Genomic DNA, 27,280 nt, shown 5'->3' with positions numbered 1-27,280 from the left:
TGCGAACGAAAACATTGCAGGGTTTCCGCTCAAAAAGACGATGATGCAGCCAACACAAAGTATTTATCGATGTCTTAACAGTCAGACGTAAGTAATTAAACAACGCAGATTGTGTTTATTCCATCTAAACATCGTGGTATATAGTATATAAAGCAGAAAATAGTTTTCTGAAGCGGCGTAGTGCTGAGCACGTGTTGACATAACTTGTAAGCGATCATTTTGCCCCAGAGTACTCAAGACGCATTAATTCCTTGTAAATAGAGTTGTAAATTAGATATAGACGACAGATAGTTATTCTGATGTGTATCAAATTCGCCGTTGTATTTCTGCTGGATAGAAATCCTTGTATATACAAAACACTGTAGTACAGTACCGTACTAAAAAAAACATCAAGATTTGCATGTTGAAACAAATCCTTTATATATTATAAATACCTTTCAACAATCGCATAGGAACATACTATAACAATATCAACAACAAATAAACAACTATGTATAATAACAATATTGGAATAAATAAATAAATAAATAGGTAAATAAATTATTTAATCAGCAATGTTTATGGGTCGTAACATTACCCTCCTCCTCGAAAGAAATATTTGACCTCAAATATAAAGTTACATCTTGCTTAGAGCAGCCAACTCTGCGGTTAAGTCGAGGTTCTTAATTTCAATGATTTTCTTCTCACAAATCAATTCTAGATGTCGCAGTTCATAAAATTTCTCGTAAGCTATTCTGATCTATTGGCCAAGCATCCAGGGGAAGGTCTCCTCTATTCCTTAGGTAATCTAATACATAGTTGAAGTTCTGCGGGTTCCTGTCCATAAAATACGTGTATACATTGTCGACGCTGTAAGGTTTCACTCCTCCCGGGGATATCATTTTGGCCAAAACTGAATTGGGTTTGACCATAAGGGTCGACACTGAGGTCTCGAATTTCCTCCCCCCAATATTGAGAATAATTCTCTTCCTCTGAGAATCATTTATTTTTCTTATCTTATCATCCATCTTTGGTGTTGGTACGTAGCTCGGAACTGTGGTGCTTGACTCTTTGGACGTTGGAGAATAAACGGAAGACGCACTGGTTGATGTAGATATTGAAGAAATTTTGGACGTTAACACTGGGGTTGCAGGCGTGGTGTCTAGTTTTCTGACAGGTGGAAAGGTGATGTCCTGATTTAGTGGTGGGGGCGTAGAGATAATCTCGTTGAATGCCTCCTGAATTTCTTCATCGGAAAACCCTTCTGCATATAGAGAAAGGCAGTCATCTTCATTTGACCTTTCCGCATTACTTTTATTTCTTGCATTGGTTGACTCTGGCTGTGTTATTTGTGGCTTGGCGTTCTTGTTCTGTTCTTGTAGCACTGTTGGTCTTGGCTCTGGCTGGGCTTTAGGGGTAGACTCCTTCATCTCTGTTTCTTCTTTTCTTGCAACTCTCTCAGTTTCCTGCGATCTGGCTCTCTTTTCGATATGATTGTTCTGTTTTCCTGCTCTGAAGTTTCTCTGATGTGATCTTTTCCTGTTATTTTGCTGCAGCTCTTGGCGTTGAGATGGAGTACGCCTCTGATCTTCTTTGCTAATTTAGATTCTCATGAACACCCGATGCTCCTCTGCCTCTTCCTCTGTAAAAGTTCTGGTCGCTTTCTTTCTTAACAATAACTTATTCCCCACACAACGACCTGAATGATTGTCCGGTCGATTGAAAATCCGATGACACACAGTGCACAGGTAACCAAAGCCGCTGTGCTCCTTTTAAAAACATGGCGTTCGCAAAGAGATCTTCTCTCGAAGCTTAGGTCGGGGCATTCTGTACATGGTGATCTGTAATCAAATAAATTAGGATATCTTAAGGAACTCTACACATTCTGAATATTTGAGTACAATTTATATATATTTTAATTGCAGATCTGCGCTCATGATGTATTGTTATTGGTGATAATACTACAGGATTCTAGTAACTTATGTCTATGGAGATGTTATGAAATTCTACTGTTGTTAGTACATGTTTAAGGTTTGAGGCGGTCGTGGTGGACAATCTTCGGTTTTGAGTGTTTGTTTTTCTGGATTTTGAAGATGACATCATTTAACTTTTCAAGTACTGTATAAGGACCCTCCCATTTTGTTTGTAATTAAGGACATACACATTTAGTTCGCTTAGGGTTGTACAACCACACTGTTGCACCAATTTCAAGGTTTAATTGATGTGCCTGCCTATCGTATCGACGTTTCATGTTGTCTGAAGACATTTGAAGGTGTTTTCTCGCAAATTCATGTATCTTATCAAGAGTTTGTTGCAATTGATAGGCATATTCCTCGAAGCTATCTGGAATTTCTGTATCCGCTGTTGGTTTTCCATATATCAATTCTATAGGTAGAGTGACTTGTCGTCCAAAAACCATTTTGTTTGGTGTCACTTTTGTTGATTCATGTACAGAGGAACTATATGCTAACATAAGAAGATAAATATTTTCATCCCAGTCTCTTTGATTTTCTGAAATAAATGCAGGTATCATATGACTTATGGTCCGATTGCCTCTTTCAACCATCCCATCTGACTGAGGATGTAATGGGGTTGTTCTAGTTTTTTTAATACCTAAGATCTTGCAAATCTCTCTAAATACAGTTGATTCGAAGTTTGACCCTTGGTCAGTATGTAATTGTAACGGTGCACCAAAGATGGACACAATTCTATTAACAAAAGCTTTTGCTATAGTGGTAGCCTCCTGGTCTTTCACAGGAATGGCATCTAACCATTTTGAAAAATAATCCCCCACTACTAATAAAAATTTATTTCCTTTATTTGATCTTGGAAAAGGTCCTAAGATGTCCATCGCTAGACGTTCGAATGGAGCACCAACATAGTAATGCTTTAGATGTGCCTTCCATTTCATTTGGTGGTGGCTTTTTACTGCCACAATAAAAACAATTTCTGCACCAACTTTCTACATCTTTCTTCAAATTAAACCAGAAATATCGCTGTTGAACCTTGAGGAGAGTTTTCTTAATTCCAAGGTGACCCCCAGTTATGCTATCATGAAATTGACTAAGAATAGTTTCTTTTGCTGAAGGAGGAGCAACAACTAGCCAAGAGATAAAGCCTCTTGTGTTTATAAATTTGTAATACAAAATTCCCTCTTTTAACTCTAATGAATCCCATCTTTGCCAATAGTATTTCATACTGTCTTTCATTGCAGATATATTGGACCATTCAGGTTTAAGATCTCTCTCTTTTGCTTCAATAATAAATTTAAGTACTGGGTCATTTCTTTGTTGCTCTATTCAGGGTAGTATGTCATCCTTTGTTGCTTCTGGTGCTTCATTTTGCTGTATTGATCTAGTTGTTGCACAAACAATTTTGTTTGAATTCCCTATGATTTGTTGTTTATTCTTTAACCCTTCATCCTCTTTATTTTCTTTGTGTTCTGTTCTGAGACAATGCGAACAATGTTGTTCTGTACAAGGTCTACGACTAAGTGCATCGGCATTATTATGAATCTTCCCGGCTCTGTGTTGTATTTCAAAATCATATGAGGCTAACACCTCAAACCAACGTGCCATCTGCCCTTCTGGGTTTTTAAAATTCAACAGCCATCTTAACGCGCCGTGATCAGTTCTGACCAAAAAATGCCGTCCATTTAGGTAGTGATGAAAATTCTTTAATGAGCTAACTATAGCTAGAAGTTCACGTCTTGTCACACAGTAGCTCCTTTCTGGCCGGGAAAATGTCCTGCTGTAATATGCAATAACTGTTTCTTTTCTTTTTGTATTTGAGAGAGTACTGCACCGAGGCCAACCAGACTTGCATCAGTATCTAAAATGAGGATTCCGTTTTCTTTTGGATATGATAAAACAGGGGCAGTAATAAGGACATTTTTTAATATCTCAAAAGACTTCTAACAATTTTCATCCCAGTGAAACTTTTCTGATTTTTCTGTCAATCTATGTAAAGGCTTAGCTTTGTCAGCATAATGCAATATAAATTTTCTATAATATGATGTCAACCTGAGAAAACTTTTAACTTCTTTTGTAGACCTTGGTGTTGGTCACTCTTTGACTGCTTTTATTTTATTCGGATCTGTAGAGAGACCTTGTTCGCTGACTTAATGACCAAGAAATAGTACCTCTTTCTGACAGAGTTGACACTTATTTGGACTTAATTTCAGGTTGGCTTCTTTTAGTCGATCAAACACTAATCTGAGGTTTTCAATTTGTTTGTCAAATGTTTTTGAATGGACGATAATATCGTCTAAATAGACTAAGCATATTTCCTATGAAAGATTCTTTCCATGAGCCTCTCGAAGGTCGCAGGGGCATTACATAGCCCAAAAGCCATAACCGTGAATTGCCATAGTCCCCCACCCGGAAAAGAAAATGCTGTTTTTTGTTTGTCCTCCTCTGATAGACCAACTTGCCAGTAACCTGACTTTAAGTCAAGTGTACTATAATATTTAGATCCTGATAATGCATCAAAGGTGTAGTCAATTCTAGGCAGAGGGTGTGAATCTTTTATGGTGATGTCGTTTAGTTGGCGGAAGTCAACGCAAAATCTGAGAGAACCATTTTTTTTACAAGTACTATATTAGAGGACCACGGGCTCATTGATGGCTCTATAATGCCCTCAGATCTCATTTCGGAGATTTCCTCATTAGCCTCTTTTAACTTTGCCAAGGGTATTCTTCTAGGTCTTTGTTTTATTGGTCTGGAATTTCCGGTGTTTATTTCATGTCTAACTAAGGTGGTGTGCCCTAAATCAGAAGAATCTTTTGAAAATAAATGTTGATAAGAGCAGAGAGTTTATTTTATTCATCAGGGGGCAAATGGGCGCTTGACCTGTCAATCAGGTCCTTAAGGTGCTCTGGTATTTTCTGAGGTTTTAGTCTGAACAAGTTGTCTCCCCTGTTGACCCTTTTTGTACTTTCTCTAATACGCAGACATCTTCAGATTTTACCTCCTCGCCAGTGGCAGCAATAGTGCCTTTGTATAGCATGCAGGGTTCATCCAATAAATTGACGACTCGTAAGGGAATAATATCTTTATTGACTTTTACTAAGGACTTTGCTACCAACAATCCTTTTCTTTCCACAAATTTTTGGGCACTCTCAATGAATGCGAATTGACCTGGTAGATAACTGGTGCCAGGTACAATTGTCTCACTTCTGGAGGGGATCTCAATGTTTTCTGTAACCGCAATCTTGAAACAAGTTGATAAAGCATTGCTTACAAATCTATGACAGGGTACTCTTTTACCCTCATATCCTATATTCAATGTTTCTTCTGCTAAGTTGACATTACTGGCGTGTTTGACCAGAAAATTCAATCCCAAAATACCATCATTGCTGATGTTTGCAATCAGTACATTGTGGTCATAACACTTGGAACCTATGGACAAAGTAACATTAGTTTGTCCATGAAATGGAGTACTCTCCCCAGTTGCAGTTACGAAACTAGTGTTGACGGGTCTAATATCTGGTTTGCATGAAGTCTTTAACTGATTGACAAAGTTTTGACTTAACAAGGTGACATTTGCTCCAGTATCTACAAGCATGGCAATATCTTCATTATGCACTCTCACTTTCACAAATAAGCCTTCATTCTTAGACCACGATTCATTAACTATGATAGTATTGGGCCATTCTACATTTGAGGTCGACCTCTGGCCCTTGTTCCGACATTCTCTCGTTTCCCTGTTCACTACTGTTCTGCGCCCGAAAATCATTTTGATTTCTGTTTCTTTGAGGTGGTCTATGTTGTCTCTGTTTTAGATCTTGGGAGACTGATTTAAAATCACCTCTCAAACTAGAGAATTCATGTTTGATGGTTTTGCAGACTTCCTCTTGAAAGTGTTTTGTACTGCTATCCATGGTGGAAGCATTTATACTTTTAACTTTTACTTTTAACATCAAAATCTGTCTCATTTTGAAGTGTTCTGACGAGTCGTCCTCTCTGTTTGTCTGCTTACCTGAAAGTTTCTAAACGAATAGCTTGTGACTCTGCATCACTGATGTTCTTAGGATGAGCCTCTCTTATTCTTAATCTCATATCTATATCCGGCAAGGCATCTATATAGTGGTCAATTGCCAAGACATCGGTTATGTCAGCTGGCGCGCTTGGGTACGCTTGCCTTGTTAATTTTCTGATAGCTTGTGCTAGCTCTGGGATGGATTCGTCCTTGCTCCTCATTCGTGTTTTGAGTCTAGTGCGGAAAATCTCTGCTCTTTCTACTGAACCATAACGAGTATTTAAGGATCGTACTAAGCTATCATAGTCTCGAGGTTCTGTCTGGTTGAGTTCACTCAAAATTGAGCGTGCTGGTCCTTTCAAACAACCTGCTAGTTGAAGGATTTAGTAGTATAATCCCAACCATTTATTTCAGAAATTATTTGAAATTGGGCAAGGTACTCTTCAAGATCTTCAGTTCCCTCAAAGATTTGTGGTTTAGTATTAGTTGTCCCCCTTTGACCATGATTTGAAGGGTAAAAAGGGTTTACACTGCCTTGGGACCCCCCCATTTATCCCATTAGTGTTGGATGATTGAGGTGTAGGAGTTGTCCCCCTTTTGTTGTGCTCGATATGAGAAGGACAGGAAAAACGAACTGATGTACCATCTATATCTGGCTCATCTGCCAAACACATTGCAGTCTGTACTGACCCTGCATAATTCTTGTTCTGGTTTTGAGAAGTATTTTCCTGCAATGAGTTGAATTTGGGTCTTGCTGACTTAATTTCTTGAATATCTAATGTTTGTAGTATTTGTTGGTGTGATCTCTCTAGCTGTGTAACCCTGTAGTGTAAGTCTGAGAGCTGATTTTCTACATCTGAGCGCAGATCTGTCATATCTTTTGCTAGTCTATTTCGAACATCAAAAGTACTTTCTATGGCTTCTGAACATAGGTTCCTGGCTTCGCGTAATAAAGTGTGTCTGAGAGAAGTCAGTTCTTGGAGGATAGTGTCATGACCCTTTTTATAAGCCACATCACCCTCTGCATCACATTCATTGTCTAGGTGTTGAGAGCAACTCAAGTTGGCTTCTAGAGAATCTAAGACATGCTTTCTAGATGAATGATATTGAGGGTTAAATACAACCTCCTCACTTGAATCCATGGTAGGTACTGAGTCAGCACCTTCTGGGGTAGGTACAGACATTCTGTCAGGTTACCCATCTTCTCTACAAGTACAGATTATTTGAGGGCCCCACGTTGGGCGCCAATTGAAACGCAACTGGTACCTATTTGATATTTAAAAAACACTAGTTTTAACTTTGATTGTAAGGTCTCAGTTGTTTCAAAAGGTGTGAGCCCTCTGTACCTGGTAGAAGATGAGTAATGACAAGATTATTTAAAATCAATACAAATTTATTCAGTTATAAAATATAAAATTCAAGAATCTTCCTCTGGAGGGTCTCCTTCATAGGTCTAGGTGCTGTCTTGAGTCACGGGGTTGTATAAATTATTACCTTTAATGAAATCTATGCACCTAAACGTAGAAGGTACAGTCTATAGGGGAAGGTGCTGACTTTTTAATAGAAGGTGTAAACAACAACTACAACTAATAGTATATACTTGCACCTTATTAAGGTGCACCTGATGAAATCACCTAGGCTTTTGATGAATTATATAAATGAATTATATAAATATAAGAAACCAAGTTCTTATTCTAGTAGTAGGGGTTTAAAGGTGTTGAACTCTATTTGGTTGCACCTTCTGAGGAGGGTGAGCAGGGATGCTGAATATGATGCAGAAGGCGATGCTGAAGATCTACTAAAACCTTAACATATCATGAATGGAACCTATGTTCAGATATGCCTATCTAATAGAGAAGGTGCAAAATATTCACCTTCGTAGCCGGGAAGTCGGGCTGAAAGAGCTGAAGCTGACTCATCTCAAACATGAAGTGACCGAAGTGTCTAATTCTGATCGGGCTCGGCCTTATATAAGCCTTTATCACGTGACCCACTAATCAATATTCATGAAGTAAAATGGTGTCTGCGAACGAAAACATTACAGGGTTTCCGCTCAAAAAGACGATGATGCAGCTAACACAAAGTATTTATCGATGTCTTAACAGTCAGACGTAAGTAATTAAACAACGCAGATTGTAGTATATAAAGCAGAAAATAGTTTTCTGAAGCGGCGTAGTGCTGAGCACGTGTTGACATAACTTGTAAGCGATCATTTTGCCCCAGAGTACTCAAGACGCATTAATTCCTTGTAAATAGAGTTGTAAGTTAGATATAGGCGACAGATAGTTGTTCTGATGTGTATCATTACTGGTTGAATAAATTCGTCGTAGTATTTCTGCTGGATAGAAATCCTTATATATACAAAACACTGTAGTACAGTACCGTACTAAAACAAACATCAAGATTTGCATGTTAAAACAAATCCTTTATATATTATAAATACCTTTCAACAATCGCATAGGAACATACTATAACAATATCAACAATAAATAAACAACTATGTGTAATAACAATATTGGAATAAATAAATAAATAAATAGGTAAATAAATTATTTAATCAGCAATGTTTATGGGTCGTAACAATACTCATTTTGTTGTGTGACTAAAAAAAAATTATGAAGATATCTACTCATTTCAGAAAGTTATGAGCGATATTTAACACCACGGTGTACACGGTGGCCACTGATTTATGAAAATATGATCAAAGTTATACTGTATGCATTTACACGGTGTTTTGATATTCAGTGATTTTTTGGTTTTAAATTGACAAGTGATGTATGAAAATGTATAAAATGACGCAATTTAATTAATATCACGTGGACCCCAGAAATCAAGTCAGCAAAATATTCGACGACCCTGCCTCTGGCTGGGGGGGGGGGGGGGGGGGGGTGGGGGGGGGGGTAGAGAAAACGTCATTATTTCATACAATTTATGGAAATAGTGAGAACCTTTGTCCAAAATAGCATGGTCTGGTTCTAATCTAACTTTCATGAGTGATGCGTCTCAGCTGTTTTCCGCTTTCATATCAGTATTTCTCAATTTTGGACATAATTTGAGAATTTCTTACTGTAACACAAGGGCCTAAACAACCGATTTTATTTGAAACTCACAGCCCGTAGAAGATTTTGTTGCTTACGACGATGAATACTACATCTTATTTGATCTGCTGAAAGATTTTCGGGCAGTTTAGACGGTCCGATCTATAAATGGGTCATTGTTTTGAGGCAGTAGAACATTTCAGAGGAAATGTGGGCTAATTTTGTATGCATCATTAAAAACAAAATAAGCGTGCTGCTGGCTACAAAACCCCATTGTTTGTCATTTTTTGTCTAAACACACTGATTCAACACCTAAAGCACAGGTAAAACAATTTTTAACACAGCAAACCCGTTTCCCTGCAGGTGTCACTACAGTATTAAATTTTACTATATATTCTTACCAAAATTGCACAACTTTACAGACAGATTAAAAATTCAAAACGAACTTCTGGAAAAAATCCTCTTGACATCTTTTTAAACAACGCTTCATTTACAATTTTCTAGCAAAATACACACGTGCATCCAGCAAGGCGTCGGACTTTTTTTACCTCGAAGTTACACATGTGCTTGAAAATCAAGCCCGGGCCTTTTCACCCCCCTCCGGAAACAACACGCATCAAAAATTCAAATGACCTCGCATTATTACAAAAATGGGATAGTTAGACCCATTACACATTGTTTTTTAGCTCATAAAAAAATCAGCTCCTGTCGCGCGCGGAAACGCCCCGAATTCAAAGGAAAATTCGGGAATTATTTTGTCTCAGCCATGTTTTGACGTGAACCTTCAGTGAAATACTGTTATGACACCAACTACTCGGCCATTTCCACTGGCGAAAAATAATATTATTTTTCGCCAGACGAAATGGCCGAGTAGTTACGATTGACACACAGGAAGTGCAAAAACGAAAGTGCATATGTTGGAATGTAACACATGTCAACAATGATTGAATGATACGAAAGTAAGTTATTAAGGTTCATTATCAATCTATACCGTTATAAGTACAAATATTCCTCTCCATATGTACAATTATAATACATCTGCAACATTAAAGGACATGCTAAAAATAAAATAACAAAGGGGGGGGGGGTCAAATCACTACAATATTTTATTACAAAATAACACATGACTTTATGTATTCTTTATTCATTTTCAATGGTCAACTTCCAATTCTTACTAGCAGTACATTATCGGGGAAGAAAATAGGGCAGGAAACCATGTTTTCCTACATTATCATACGACCATTGAAAAAAATATATGAACATTTTTAAGATAATAGAAATATTATTTAAAAGTATTTCTTTATAGTAGTTTTTACCAAGAAAATATATGAAAATCTTTAAGATATTAAGTATTATTTTCCTTTTACCATTTATCAACACACACCTGACGTTATATGTTTTTCTTATGATATAGAAAACATATACCCTCTTCCTAATAATATACTATATCTTTAGGTAGAGGGTATATAATTTTTTTATTATGAGAAAAAATATTACGTCACTTGTCTGGGCATTATTATATATAATCGGATGCGGTCATCGTGTGCATACGTGATTCAATATACAGTAAAACACGCTTATAATGAAGTCCCAGGGACGGGCAATTTAACTTTGTTATAAGCGTAATTCGTTATAAGCGTCAAGTTTACAACATGAAATAGAGACTTGGGGAATGAAATTCACTTCGCTTTAAGCGTCAATTCATTATAAGCGTGTTCGCTATAACCGTGTTTTACTGTACCCTAACCTGAACAGGCACGTAGCATCGTTTTTGAAAGTGGGGGAACCAGACTCATCCAAAAAAACTTGACAAACATCCAAAAAGGGAACTTCTCACATTCATGAAAATCATATCTCCGTGGGGGAGGGGGCGGGGGGTGGGGGTTGCGTAGTTATATTATATTTACCTTCAACTTCACTGTTAATTGCAATGTACCTTCCATTCATTTCAGTTTTTACATCGTTCCCAAAAAGTGAGGAGTAAATTCCATGATATGTCTTGTTTTATATAAGTACTTTTAAGAAAAATGTTTGCTGCGAGAAAAAGGAGGGGAAGGGACAGCCCCCCCCCCCCACCCTACCCCAAGATACGTGCCTGCTGAAATCCGATTTTAATCAGATTACCCAAACTGAGGGCGGTTGAAAATGATGCAGTTGGGACATTTATTAGCTGTATAATATAGTGTACCTTTACACTTTTTTGTCAATTTTCTTTGATTATCAAGGCTACATATAGTGAAGCATAAATATGAATGAGGAATATTAAAGAGCGTTTTTACCATGCATTTACAAATTATGTTTTATCATATCATAAGATATCCCCCTTAATATTTTGTTTATAGATAAAACTTATATTGTTAATAAATACTGTTGAATAGTTTCTTTATAAGTGTTATGTAAACTACATACATGTACACAGCAATGCTTCAAACTTATGAAAACACGAAACGCTAGTACCGTAGTTAACATAATTATGTTCCCGAAAAGTCCTAGAAAGAATTGACTATGATATCTTCTACTTTCATTTTGTTTTGGGCAGTTAATTTCGGTTTGCCAGAAGCTCTAAAAGATGACCTATCGTTCGACAAAGAAACATTGACAGTGTTTTATTTTTTACTATTTACGAAAAATTCAAGTAGCCGGGATTAGCTGCACAACATAAAGCGACTAACTGCTATAACAGCTTTCAAATTTATAACTTTTAATTGATTTTGCAAGACTAAGGTTGGTATGGCACTTATCATGTTATATAATACAATTTCAAAAGTCCTTTATAATCCTTAGGGAAACTGTTTTCCTATCAATTAGGTATGTCGCAAATGCTAATTTGTTAATCCCTGGAAGAAAAGGACTATTGTGCGTGTTAGTAAAACAATATCCCGTTGTGCATGTTGTTTTTGTATTGTTGTGGTTTTTGTTTATATAAACGATATACTTCCTTTATAAAAGGAAAATATTGTTGTACAGTAGTTTTATTCACCAAATCATTTCCTTCAAGTAAGTTAAACATATTTTTTTTACTATGGCTTTTAAATAAATATTTGATTTGTATATGTACAACATTGCATCTTAAAAGTAAATCAAATGAGTTATGAGTACATGTATAGATGTATAAATATTACATACAAATTGTTCGCTGTTATGGTGAGGTTTCATAAAAGAATATGTTTTGTAAAAAAAAAAAAGATGCATATGTATTTGTGTACTTAGTATTATTTTTTACACATTACTGAAAATATTAAAATATAATCTCAGAATATAAAGAGCTAGTATAATAACTACTTTAGTAACTGGGTCACAATTAAGAATAGGTTTCTTCAGAATATACGTTTAGCCTTCCTCTCCTTAGCTCCTTGATATCAGGGCTTCCATTCAAGGGTCTGCAGTCTCATGACATGTGAAGGTTAATAATGTACAACAAAAGGAAATTTATAGCACATAGTGTAAATTCTACTTTATATGATCAATATTACTTTGAATATAACCCACTTTTTCATTGACTGATTAAAAGTACTGCACCCAAACATTTTTTCTCTCTTTCAGCTGTCAACTGTCAATTGTCAATTAAAAATGCATCTTTGCTAGCCAAGGATTGATTTTCAGTCAACTCCGCTCCCCATAATGGGGGGGGGGGTGTAGACCGAAACACTTGGCTAAAAGCGAAGATGATTTTTGGTCCACTCTGCTCCCCATAATGGGGAGGGGGGTGGCATAGTATATAACTTCAATTTAAATCATAATTTCCTTATTTTCATATCAATTTTTTCCATCCTCCAAAAAAGTGGGGGGGGGGCTAACTCCATGATAATTCAATTTTTTATATGTAAATTTTAAAAATTTAGTTGCTGTGAGAAAAAGTGGGCCCCCCCCCTGCCCCCTGCCCCCCCCCCTCCCCCCCCCCCTCCCCCCCCCCTCCGATGCTACGTGCCTGAAGTATGTACCCGAAATGTTTAAAGTTGGAAAAATTATATCTATTTATAAAGGTAAAAATAAGGATAAATGTGATCCTACTAATTACAGAGGTATTACATTGACATCTGTAGTGAGCAAACTGTTTGAAAAAATAATTCTATCAAGAATTGAAAATGACTTCGCTAACAAAAATGTATCATTCCCACATAATTTGGAATTTGGGTTCAGAAGTGAATATGGTGCTATACCAGCTTGTTACGTCTTGAAAGAAGCATTAAGTTATTATGTAGATAAAGGTTCATCAGTTCTTTGTGCATTTCTACATAATGAAAAAGCGTTTGACAGAATTTGGCATAATGGTCTCCTATATAAACTATATAATCTTAATATTGACTCAAGGTTATGGCAAATTATAAATTACTGGTATAATGGCAGCAAATGTTTTGTGTCATTTTGTGGTGCAAACTCCAACTTGTTTAAAGTTTTACAAGGTGTAGAACAAGGAAGGGTCCTAAGTGCTTTTATATTTCTTGTTCACATTAATGATTTGTTATCTGAAATTTGCCAAAATGGTAATGGTCTTGTTTTGGGTGATATACACATACCAGGTATTTTATTAGCGGATGATACTGTTTTAATGACCACTCGCCAAGGTCTTTACAATTAATACTCTAAGAAGTAGAAAAATATGCATATACTTCATTACAATCCAAGTAAAAGTGTCTTTATTGTTTTTCCAAGACACAAAAATGGTCTGTTTCCTATAGTATTAGATTATTTGGTAGTGAAATTCCTCAGTCTGATAACACTGTTTATGCTGGCTGCCTTTTACAAGCAAATATGAAAACTGACAAGCTAACAGAACGAGTGTGCAAAAATGCAAGATCAAAAATCCACTCATTATACTCTATTGGTGTTAATAACTCCGACATTCATCCAGATGTGTCTGCCAAAATATGGAAACGTGTTGTGCTACCCTCTGCCCTCTACTCCTGTGAAATATGGTCGTCACTGACACTCACCGACATGCAACTCCTAGAGTATGTACAAAGACACTTATCCAGAATCATTCAAGGATTTTCCAAATTTTCTCCGTCGCTCTCCAGCATCTCAAATATTGGACTGTGGACCATGCAAGGCTACATTGATAAATGCCGCTTATTGTTTTTAGGGAGACAACACCGATCAGACCAAAACTCTTTACAAAATCGGATTTATAGGTTTATTTCTGATGTTCATGTAAAAACTTTTTGCAACTAAAAACTTGTTACAAACAGCTAAGAAATATAAGCTCTTCGATGTGATTTTTAACGACTGTAATATTAATTTAAAAAAAAAGAATATTCAAAATTGGTTATCATAACAATTTGGGCAGAAGAAAAACAATGGCATAGCTCCCTCCGTGTGAACCCTGAACCCTCTTTTTTTAGTAGAATACATACGATTTTGTGCCCTAATAAGCTCTGGCAAATTGCTAAAGAGGAACCCTCAAAACGACTATTGATCAACTTTTTAGTTCAAGTTTCATCAATGAAAACTGTATGTAAAACTTGTCCTTTATGTTATAAGGAAACAGATAGCTATAATATGCACCTTGTTTTAAGCTGTTATAATCTTTTAGAAGACAGAGAAGTTATGCTTGAAAACATTTTAGAATTTCTTGATGTCAACGAATATATATTGTTTGAAAATCAAGATCCAGAATTACAGTTTTTATCCGTTATGTGATGTGTCAATGGTACAAGTTTTAAAAATATATCGTATACAAAATGGAAACAGATTATGTTAATCGTTGCATTTATGTTGTATAAAAACAGAGGTTCCTTTGCAATAGATTGTCGTAATTTATAAATGTCTATCAAAATATGTACATATATAAATATGTTTTGTTTCTGTTCTATTTTCACTTGAATTTATAATTTGATTATGTAATACTCTCCAATAATTTGGAGGAAAAAAAGAATATCTTATCTTATCTTATTATTGATAAAGAGTACAATAAAATAAGCATATTTTCGCATTTAAATATTTACTTAATCAAGTATGTTCCATTATATAAACCTATAAAATAGCAATATTGTAAACATAAAATCTCAGAAATCTTAACAATTGTGAATGATTTGTCTTTTTCAAATGTAAATATAAGTAATAAACAGCAATGCTAAAAGGTTCAACAGGATATGAACTTGGTTGGTACATGATCAAATCTTCTTCGGGCTTCAAAGGATTTGACCATGTGACCAACCAAGTTCATATCCTGGTGAACTTTTTATTTTGCTGTTTATTTCTTGAGTATATTGATTTAAGTAACCTTTGTCAACTGTGTTAATCCGAAATACAAATTGATCCCCAAGACCGTGGCTGTTGATCAGGCTATTTTCCATTCATCCCTTAAAATCCCAAACCAATTTTACCATCTTTCCTCGCTCAACATATGATAGCTTTTGAAAAGCTTGAAGCAGGTCTGAAAATAAAAATATCATTTCCAGGATTGTAAAGAAAAACCAGCAGTGATGTCGTGAAGCAATTGTAATGATAGGTTTTTCAACTTGATGTGAAGTTAGATTTTACCATCTAGGGTCATAATCACCCCTGCGAATGTTATTGTCATTTAAATTTTAAACCACGTGGTTTTATTTGACCCTTTCAGTTTCGCAGTAAAAATCGTGCCTCGTGTTTATAGTCTTTTTTATAGAATCTAGGTACTTGTTGTCAAATATAAATTCTAGACGTATATTGATTTTAAACTTTATTAGGTCACCTGAGTCACTCAGGTGACCTATTGCAATTGGTCTTCGTCCGTCGTCGTGCGTTGTGCGTCGTGCGTCTGTGCGTCGTGCGTCGTGCGTTAACAATTTTACATTTTTAACTTCTTCTTGAAAACTACCAGGCCAATCGTTACCATTTTTGGTGTGAAGCATCTCTATGGTAAGAAGAATCTAAATTGTGAAATTTATGGCTCTACCACCCCTGGGGTGCCACGGGCGGGGCCAAATATGCAAAAAAAGCCAAATTTTCAAAAATCTTCTTCTCTACTTCCACACATGTGAGGAAAAAACTGAATGCATGGTTATAATGTCCATGAGGCCCTCTACCAAAATTGTGAAATTCATGACCCCTGGGTCAGGGATTCAGGCTCTAGGGTGGGGCCAATATGGCCAAATAGTAAAAATGTATTAAATCTTAGAAAATCTTCTTCTCTACTACCATATATATTTGTTAAAAACTAAATGCATGATTATGATGTCCATGAAGCCCTCTTCCTAAATTGTGAAATTCATGACCCCTGGGTCAGGGATTCAGGCTCTAGGGAGGGGCCAATATGGCCAAATAGTAAAAATGTATTAAATCTTAGAAAATCTTCTTCTCTACTACCATATATATTTGTTAAAAACTAAATGCATGATTATAATGTCCATGAAGCCCTCTTCCTAAATTGTGAAATTCATGACCCCTGGATCAGGGATTCAGGCTCTAGGGAGGGGTCAATATGGCCAAATAGTAAAAATGTATTAAATCTTAGAAAATCTTCTTCTCTACTATCATATATATTTGTTAAAACCTAAATGCATGATAATGATGTCCATGAAGCCCTCATCCTAAATTGTGAAATTCATGACCCCTGGGTCAGGGGTTCAGGCTCTAGGGTGGAGCCAATATGGCCAAATAGTAAAAATGTATTAAATCTTAGAAAATCTTCTTCTCTACTATCATATATATTTGTTTAAACCTAAATGCATGATAATGATGTCCATGAAGCCCTCATCCTAAATTGTGAAATTCATGACCCCTCGGTCAGGGGTTCAGGCTCTGGGATGGGGCCGTCAGGCCAAATAGTAAAAATGTATTAAATCTTAGAAAATCTTCTTCTCTACTCCCATATATATTTGTTAAAAACTAAATGCATGATTATGATGTCCATGAGGCTCTCTACTAAAATTGTGAAATTCATAACCCCTGGGTAAGGTGTTCATGCTCTGGGGTGGGGCCAATATGGCCATATAGTAAAAATGATTTAAATCTTAAAAAGTCTTCTTCTCTACTCCAACACATGTGGGCAAAAAACTGAATACATGGTTATGATATCCACAATCTCCTTTACCTAAATTGTGAAATTCATGGCCCCTGGGTCAGGGGTTCAGGACATGGGGGGGGGGCAATATGGCAATAAAGTGTTAATGCATATAATGTTTAAAAATCTTCTTCTCTATTCTCACACATCTGTATTAAAAAAAACGACTAATAATTATGTTTACCAGGAAGTCCTCTACTGAAATTTTAATGTTCATGTCCCCTGGGGTATGGGTTTTGACTCTAGGGCAGGGCCGATGTTAATGCATATAACGTTAAAAAATTATCTTCTTTACTCCCACACACCTGAAAGGAAAACTGAATTCATTATTTTGTAGACCAGATCTTTTAGTTTTTCACCAAAATTATAGGTTTCACAGTTTGAATTAAATGTGGTTGTCATTACAAATTTATAATTTTTCTACTCCAGTATGAAACCAAATTAATTAGATGCATATATGAGACTCCATGACAAGTTTGTGTATTGGATATATGCTACTCAGGTGACCGTTAAGGCCAATTGGCCTCTTGTTTTCATTAAAGGGACTTGGACACGATTTGAGATCAAAAATTTTATTTTTATATTTGATGTATAAAATGGTTTATTGGTGCATTTTAAATGATTGACCAAAATATTAAATGTTAAAGTCAAGTTACAAGCGAGATACAGAGGTAAGAATTGATAGTTATGTAAACAAAGCTCGAGTCTTATAGTTGTTTACAAAAAATGTAATGTAGAGAATTACCATTTCTTAGACAAAATGACTTGTAAAAAACAATTTAAACCAAATCAATATCTTCTACAATACTATTATCAACAGAAAAAAGTTACATTTGATTGAAATTTACACCAATACAACGAATATGTAAAAAAGACAATATTCGAGCTTTGTTTACAAAACAAAGAATTATAAAGTCTGTATCTTGCTTATAACTTGATATTTGAGTTTCAAATTTTGACAAAGCATTATAATTTTCTATATTTATCAGTATAAACATTGAAAATGGAAAAATAAAATTTGAAAATTTTAAGTCAAATCGTGTCCAAGTTCCTTTAAGTGGTGGATAAAATGTGTTCTATAAATAAATGTGACAATAGAAAAAATAGGGTTTTTTTTCCTGCTGTTGCAACAATTAACATGCGTAGTAGAGATCCCCCTATATAGGAATTAATTTTCGATCCGCGCCTGACCTAGTAATAACATCAATAGTGAAAGAGACTTATACTTTTAAATGCATAATGTTCTTTGAAAATGGCTCGATATACTAAGTTTTTATGCAAAACATTCACCCATTATTTTTTTTAAAAACATAGAATTGCACACCAGAAGCATCAAACATGGCTATGATTTTATTTAGCAACCCAATGTTTATATTTTCAACCACTCTACACGTGGTTGAACACGAACGATAACTTTGTTCTGACTATCATCGTTAAATTCAAATTACCGCTAGATGGTGAAATAAGACATACATCTAAAAGATGTTGATGTTTTAACATAAATCAAAGTAGGATATGATATGGAAATTGACCAGTACTTACGTACTTTAAGAATATTACCCGAACACTTATACTTCCGCTCGAAATTTCACAGGAACTGAACAAACTCGGTGAAGTCTCGTGAACTTTCATTCGAGCACCTTTGGATTTACTACATACTTAGCAACGATAAAGAAAACATTCCGAGCACATTCGCAGGGGTGATAATGTCGCCTTTTAAAGAGCTTGAAAAATTTGAAAACATAGAGTCTATGTCCTCATGTGTATGGCCAACTGGGAGCATGTGCAGGTAACACAGAAGAAATAAAATATTTGTCACTGTATATGTCACTAACAGGTACTTATTAATGAACTGGAAATAATTCAATATTAAATTGTGCATTATGTAAACAAGAAATACCTCCTCAAATATGCCCAAATGCACTAGCAATCCTAAGAAGTCCAAGGCCGTCTTGTTTTTGTTGTCCGAAGCACTGTCTGTTTGCAGGTGAAGCTCTGTTCCTAGTGCATCTTTGAACTCTGCCAAAAAAGGATTTCCATATACATTTGTATATAACACTTGTGTCTAAGCTCTAGTAAACTTGTCTTTTCTATTACTTTTACAAAAACAGTACCTACCACATAATGTTTCTAGCAGAACAGTCAAGTTAAGATTGGCATCATGTGGATATTGCATCAAATCAAAATGGCCAAATCCAACTTTTCTCTTTCCTAAAGTTTCTGAAAAACAAGTAGTACAGAAATATTGAACTTGAGGGACACACGTATGTACTTCAGTTACTAGCAATGTGTTCTGAATTGCAAATGTTTAATATGGATTGTTCTATATGTTACCTGGATCTCTGTGGACCAGTACGCCCAGCAAGTGTGTCCTTACTTGCTGCAGATTCGAAATCTGTTCCGATTTTTTTGCTTCGGTGTATAGAATGGGAATGTTAGTTTTCTGCTGGTCAATTCCGTCCATGACTATTGTTAGGAAGCGCTTCGGATACAAACATGACGCCTCTCTTCTCATGTAGTATGCATCCTTCTGTTTCCTTTACAAAACATTATGAAAAAAGATTTTCTACATATAGTTTTGTTAGAATTGAAAAAAGAACAGAATAAAACATTTAATTTCTCCCTTGTTTCACTTCTCTGAAACTAAATATTTTCTTGACTAATTTATTGAAAAATAAAACCAATTTTTAGGATTGGTGTGTTCGTTACAAATCGCATTTAAGATTTATTCAACATACAAATAAATGACAAGATAAAAGTAACAATTTAACAGCAGTTCAATATTAGTTTCATTAATTATCTTTAAAAAAGCATATCTGGGTCAGGGTGGGAAGGGAAAGCCAAAAACACAACCTGTACTTCTTTGTAACGAATATCGCATTAATCAATTTCTCCATAGTAAATCTATTTAAACTGAGTGCGAAAGTGCTAGTGCATGAAATAACCAGTCTTGAAGTAAACCAGATAAAACAAAAACTATCGGAAATTGATGAAGTTAAAAACTTAAAGAAATAAATGTAATATTTACCTACATGTAACATATTCCCAGTGTTCTCTCTTCTTGTCTATTATGAGCTTCTTTGCTTCTTTGTCATATCTTCCACATTGTTCATACTCAAAATGTAAAGTTGTGCAGATGTGGCACTTTGAAAATGGGTTTTCCTGTTTTTAAAAAATGTATAGTCATTTAACTCTATTCACTTGTCCAATTTTTTGGTGATTATACGAGCATAAATATTGTTCTACTTTCTCATTATTCTCAAATATATTACACAAACGTATACCTTGACAATGGTTACATTAGAAAAAGAATTCTTCCATATCGTCATAAATGATGACTTTGCCAAAGACTGACTGTCAAGGTCAGAAGTCATTAGATTCCACACATCTGTTTTCTTCATTCCAGCAGGTAGCGTAACTTTTTCTTGGTGTGGCATATGTTCTCCTATGTCACTCACAAAATTCTGAAACCATCCTATGCTCTCTGTCATTTGAATTAATTAATATACACATTTATCAAATCCATTTGCATACATGTAAAACTTAATTAAATTTTGGAACTGTGCATTTAAGACAGCATACACATGTAGAACTTGTGTTTATTTATTACGCTTAATATTTCTTTCAGATGAAGCACTACAAGCTGGAGTAAAGAAAGGTCTAACTGTAATTGGAGTAGACACCAGGAATGAAATGGTCCGGTTTTGTAATATAGCACTTTATTAAAAAAATATTACCCATCAAAAACGATGAATTAAAACAATTGGTTTGTTTTCTTTTAAATCAAAATCAAGCTCTGTCTCAAAAGTTGAAGTTGTGTTACAGTATCCTGTTGAACAAAAAGACAAATGTACAAGGACGTTATATGTAGACGTATCTTATTTTATGTATAGAATGTTCAAATCAAGCAATGACTCCAAATACTTCTCATGCTTAGATTATCTCATTAAAAACATCACCAAACAAACAAAATGTCATTCATTAGGTGGAACAAACCTGCATTAGATCCAGAAAAAATTGTCAAGATGGCTTAAAACCATCAGTTGTCCAATGCCTGAATTGACTCTAGACCATCAGTCGTCCAATGCCTGCGTTGACTCTAGACCATCAGTCGGCCAATGCCTGCATTGACTCTAGACCATCAGTCGTCCAATGCCTGAATTGGTTTAGATGACTATCAGTCGTCCAATGCCTGTATTAACTCTATACCATCAGCCGTCCAATGCCTGCATTGGCTTAGTAGATCATCAGTCGTCCAATGCCTGCATTGACTCTTGATCATCAGTCGGCCAATGCCTGCATTGACTCTTGATCATCAGTCGTCCAATGCCTGCATTGACTCTTGATCATCAGTCGGCCAATACCTGCATTGACTCTTGATCATCAGTCGTCCAATGCCTGCATTGACTCTTGATCATCAGTCGTCCGATGCCTGCATTGACTCTTGATCATCAGTCGGCCAATGCCTGCATTGACTCTATACCATCAGTCGTCCAATGCCTGCATTGGCGTAGTAGACCATCAGTAGTCCAATGCCTGCATTGACTCTTGATCATCAATCGTTTGATGCCTGCATTGACTTATAGATCGTATAATGCCGCCATTTTGTCCACACGAGTTCGTTCAATTCAGACATTGACAAATAAAAAGTAACATTGTGATATGTGTTATTTTCTTCCTAACCAATCAAAATTGTTTTGAAGGAGTATATTTTGTAACTGGTGACAAACTGAAAATGACAATATCCAATGAAAATATTGGATACGAAGGGGGTTTTATACATTATTTTATTTTGATCATTATCATTCAAAATGTCATAAAAAAAATCAACGATTGTTTAAACTCACTCATCTTAATCAATTTCAAAAACTTAACTTTATAATAAATGATACTTATTTGAAGATGAATAGTATTAGTATTTGCCCTTATTATATTTCAAGTTTGTATCATAATGTTTGTAAACATTTCGCAAGAAACACTTCAAAACGACCATAATTCTTTTAGTAAATAAAAAAATAATAATGGAGACAAATAAAAAGTAGTTAGAACTGCATCTGATGTAACAATGGGCGCGCTTGATTTGTCTACACCTTACAACCTGTGTACACTTTTCTCTAATCAAGTGCAAAAGTGTACACTTTAGGTGAACACCGTCTACTCTTTGTGCAGGGCATGTGTTGCAATGTACACTCTTGTTTTCAATATGGCGACAAAACGGTAAACTGAGAAATCTGAAGAATTTCTTTTGTCAGCACATGAAATTAAATATGCTAGAGTTGATAGCTTAATTGTAGTACATATTGCGTGTGTAAATATGAAAGTGTTCAAAGCATAAAAAAAATAAATTCAAAAGTTTTGTATTTTTTATATGTATTAATAAAACATTTTGTCAGCAAAAGTCAACAGATACATTGAACATGTATAGTGTAATAAGAAGTAAGAAAAGATTTATACGCATTTATTTTTCAAAGCATATGAATGCACTAGCTCGCTAGTAATTTTGCCAGATTATACTTTTCAGTTGTAAAGAAAGTAAATTCACTTTCATAATTTTTTTTTTGGCTTGACAATTACTTTACTGTTTTGCTGAGCATTGTGTCTCTCCTAAAATAAACTTATAAACAATTTTTAATAGCCTATTTAAAAAAAAAAAAAAAACCACATACTGTACTTTGCATGAATCTGAAAACTGGCAAGGGTAGCAATGGATTACAAAATTGATTTATTTTCAAAAGCTATTAAAAGAATTGTCTCAAAAACGGAACTCCTCGGCAGCTTTCAATACTTTGGCGTCCATATTGAACACTATACATTATACACTACACCAAATTTCGCTTGATTATATGGTGTAAGTCATCTACACCAGGTGTACAACAGTGTAGATAAATCAAGCGCGTCTAATATATCACAGAGAGAGAGAGTATAAGTATAATTTCTGGTCTTTTACAGGCGGATGCCTTACATTGAGTCGGTACATCCATTCCGGACAAGTTTTGTCTATAGTAACCTGAACTACGCCTTAGTTACCTATATATCGGAGAATCTTGGCGAAAAAGTTTGGAAGACTTGATAAAAGAAGAACTATTCCAGCCGCAGGGAATGGACAGTTCCACGTTTGCATCAACTACTCCAGACTTTTCCAAGGTAGCTTCTGGATACAGAAATGGTCCAGGATCCCGACTCGTCCCAGTATCGCATGCACTGACTCGGTATACATACAATACAGATACATGTATTCAATGTACTTTGTAAAACCATTTCAGAGAAAAAACTGTAAATGTAAATGAGTGTGGAAATGAACTATTATGATGTTCAATGTGTTGCTTGTTTTTTCAACCTTAAGTTGTTCGTTTTAGATATGCTGTTATGACTTGAATCTCTGGGTTCTTTGATTCCTTCTTCAATAATTATCTTTCATTTGCTTTAAAATAGTTTTCTCATATAAGTTTACATTTAAATATCTTCTTTAATGATTATAATTCAATTGCTGTTTTTTATTGATAGAAAACCATTGACAGAATTTTCACTTGCTATTAGTACCTCGTAACCAACTTTTATTTTAAGTCAGCTTTGTTTTAACAGCAAGTGGGCGATATGGGCAGTGTCTAATAGTGTCTTGACTAATGGAATTGACTACGCGAAGTGGATGAATTTTCACCTGAACGATGGCAAAGACAAATAGGGATTTCCATTGTTAAACGCAAAGTCGTTTGCATACCTCCATGCGCCACGCAATCTGATCACATCGACGGGAAAGTACTTCCGACAGCTGCTGGTTCCAGTGACCACAGCTGATACAAGCTACGCGTTTGGCTGGAAGAACGGTTACTATAGAGGTATACAAATTATGTTTAAGAAAGGCCAAGCTGAACGGTTTTGCAATGAGTATGAGTACGGATTTGCTATGTAAATGTCTATGATTACCAATTGACTCTTTGTTACAAAGAGCAATATTTACGAAATTGATACCTTCGATTCGTGGGTTTTTTTTAGGAATGTTGTGGTTTTTATTTAATTAATTTTTTTTTGGCTTAGGTATTTTTCTGTATGGTTCTTCCAACAATGCAGTTTATAGTGTATAAACATGCTTAAATTATCAAAGCGTTATTTGAGTTTTCAACGTCATTTAAATAACAATTTTTTTCTCCCATCCCAATATAATTTCCTACTTGCTTTAGTTACAGTGATAAATATTTCCAGATAAACAAAAAAAAGCTCTAAGCAATAAACGATTTTCTTGATAACAGAGACATTCTATATATTTGTTGTCAGGTAACCGAATTCTACGTCATACGGGCACTATCTTCGGTTACAGTTCATTGGTGACCCTTTCCCAGATCTTAACCTCAGGGTATTTACTTCAATGACTGGGCAGGATGAACATTATACATCTTAAGACACCTGCTGCACAGTTTTCTCTCAGATAATTTGCTAGATGTAACGCCATGGCTAAACGCAACAACAATGTGCACTTTTCCAAATTCCTGGTACTCCTCTATTTCTTATTATTACCTTCCAGTCTAATGCGCCACCGACAAAAATGTCCTCCAATCAACATATCAGCTCAGTGCTAGGATGACAACAGTAGCATAGTATTATGTATTCTTTTGTACCAACCATGTTTACGGAAATATTCGAAATTTGTTTACAAAAATTTATGAATTCATTAATTTCATACGATTGCACTCTATAGATTGCATATATATATAAAAAGAAAAGAAACGTTACACTTCATTTTGTTTACATTATTTACGAGTTGCTTACATTATCATGGATTGTTAAATCAAGAAACCAAAGACATATACGCAATGCATAAGTTTCTTGCCTTGCACAGTCAAAAAATGTTTTTGCTACACTCTGGAGAATTTTTCTCCAAATACCAACGTTCGATTAACAATCTGACAATAACATAATGCAGGGGAAGCCCAGACAATATTGCAAAACTTGTATATTTTATGTGAAGACCAAGAAAATGTTTACGTAATATTTTTTCACAAGGTAGATTTCTAAAACAGTCTTCATCTTCTAACTTTTTGCACTTTAAGAATCTTTTAGTATATATTACTAGTTTATTACTTACACCCACAGCTCTGCATTTTACAAAAGTAGTGGTTTAAATGTAGATTCAAATACAAGTTTACTGGTTTTAGTCCTCGGATTCAAATTTAAGTTTTTAACAGGGGTGTGAAATTGTCATTCTTATATGTTAGTCTCGACTGAGATCCGTTTATGTACCATTTAACAATTAAAGAATAAAACAAATAAAATAAAGTTAAAAATACTATTCATGGTTGCAATTGAAGGGATCAGCGTTCGTTCAGTGTGTCGGTGTCGGTGTAATACTGTATCCATTAATTCGATCCGTGTGGTATGGTCTTGATCTAACTAACAATTACAGTCGCTTTTAAAGTGTGTCACCCATTGGTTACTGTTTGTTTGTTTCAGCTGAATGCATGATTCATAACATAAGATGAAATGCTTCCTATGCATAATTGGTTACATGCGCTATAAAACGCTCTAATACTTTGAACCTTTTAACAATTTCTCCCATTTTCTTTAATTTAGCCAATGATCTCTGCTTGATATCATTTTTTTATGTATCAGATATGTTTGCGTACAGAGTACCATAGGTACCGGTGTCCCTGGCATCTCTCTCTCAACTTGTGGATGGATCCTACGGTTTTTAGTCGGTCCACCATTGACTTGGTGATACTTGCATTTTGCTTCATGAGGAAGTAATTGGTTCTTCCTTGACATGGCCAAAACACATCCATACTGAGAGTATTTGCACGATACTGCTTGGCTGTCATGCTTACATGTATCTCTGATGTGCCTGCTAAGTTGGCGCTATGTAGGGTACGCCCTGAAGCAGGTCTTACAAGACAACATCATTTAACTGAAATAAAATAAAGTTATTGTCACTTCACAATCATCATTATTTTCCTTCATTGGTTATATTATGAAATGTTATCAGAAATAAAGGTCACTGGAATGGTTCACGCACAATTTTGAACTAAAATAAATTATAACTGTTTTAACGAACGCGCTTTATTGGGATCTTTTTTCATTTATTACGCTTCGGAATTATTACTCTATTCATGGTGAATATATTTTGGTTTTTCCGTTAATGACCTTTTGACTCTGTACACGAAGTCGGATACAGCGCCTAGTACTATGTAGGGTCCTGTCCAATGGTTTTAAAGTTTCGGACTTCTCCCTTTGGTTCTGGCTTTAGACGCGATCCATACATGTTGTCCAGGTGTATACTGCTTATGATTTGAATTGGTGTCATATTTTCTTTTCTGATTTTCATTTACTTCAATCATTTTTTTCCTGGCATTTTCGTGGATGACTCCTACATTGGTTTTCATTTTCTCAACAAAGGCGTGGTAATTTTCATATAACTGGTCTTCCCCTGGATGATGGCCATACACAAGATCAACTGGCAGTTTCAACTTTCTTCCCAGATTTAGGGTGCTTTCCATTAAACTGGCATCGCCGGATTTACCGGTGCTGCCTTCGTCGCCGATTGCTGGAACACGCGTCGCCGGCGAGCGATTGTGGCAACGCAATATACCGTTGCCGATTAGGAAACAACTTGGCGTCGAGGTTATCATATTCTACATAAAATGCAGTCTACACTATTTTTTTATTTGTCTCAACCATTTTCCCCCCTGATTTCTCTGCGTTAAGTAAGGCAATTCACAGAAACACGCTAAGTATCCATTCGAAATATCAGCAAAATATGTGAATTTTTCTTGTGACATTCTGATAAAACAATTCCTTGCTTTGTCATTCAGTTTTGTGATAACGGGAATTAAAATATTTACGTTTTAGACTTCATGTTCCTTATTTGGAATATTTTCTTAGAGTTAAAACTCAGCATTGAAGCAATGCAGAAACTACAATATACATTTTATAATGCTTATGGGCATTGGCATTATATGCATCCAGTGTGATTTCATTGGACAGAAGGAATACCTGCATTGGGTGAAGAATGAGTTATACTAATTGCTTGCATTGGATGATTGCAATGATGAATAAAGAGTTGCTCAATGCAGGCATTGGACGACTGAGAAGTCGCTCAATGCAGGCATTGGAAAAAAGGAAGAAACGCTCAGTGCAGGCATTGGACGACTGAGGGGTCGCTCAATGCAAGCATTGGAAAAAAGGAAGAGACGCTCAATGCAGGCACTGGACGATTTAGGAGTCGCTCAATGCAGGCATTGGAATAACTGAAGAAACGCTCAATGCAGGCATTGGAAGATTGAGGAGTCGCTCAATGCAGGCATTGGAAAAA

At 35.6% G+C, this 27,280-nt stretch overlaps 2 long non-coding RNA genes across 4 annotated transcripts; one reads left to right on the top strand and one right to left on the bottom strand.

The window, feature by feature from the left end:
* LOC136276196 (uncharacterized) lies at positions 1–23,871 on the top strand. 3 transcript variants are annotated; one of them, XR_010714622.1, is made up of 4 exons: positions 7,767–8,069; positions 20,609–20,676; positions 22,930–23,189; positions 23,563–23,871. It is a non-coding gene; the product is annotated as an uncharacterized lncRNA (long non-coding RNA). The 3 variants fall into 3 exon arrangements; XR_010714623.1 differs by lacking the exons at positions 7,767–8,069; positions 23,563–23,871 and adding an exon at positions 1–87 and having other exon boundaries at positions 22,930–23,286; XR_010714621.1 differs by lacking the exon at positions 23,563–23,871 and having other exon boundaries at positions 7,760–8,069; positions 22,930–23,286.
* Positions 18,621–19,459, bottom strand: LOC117689089 (uncharacterized). Its single transcript, XR_010715206.1, has 3 exons — positions 19,315–19,459; positions 19,099–19,200; positions 18,621–18,999 (listed from the first exon to the last, which is right to left on the bottom strand). It is a non-coding gene; the product is annotated as an uncharacterized lncRNA (long non-coding RNA).
* Positions 23,872–27,280: the final 3,409 nt, after the last annotated feature.

Source organism: Magallana gigas, chromosome 6, assembly GCF_963853765.1.
Source record: "Magallana gigas chromosome 6, xbMagGiga1.1, whole genome shotgun sequence".
Classification (NCBI taxonomy): Eukaryota; Metazoa; Mollusca; class Bivalvia; order Ostreida; family Ostreidae; genus Magallana; species Magallana gigas.
This window is presented reverse-complemented; position numbering and strand designations above follow the sequence as displayed.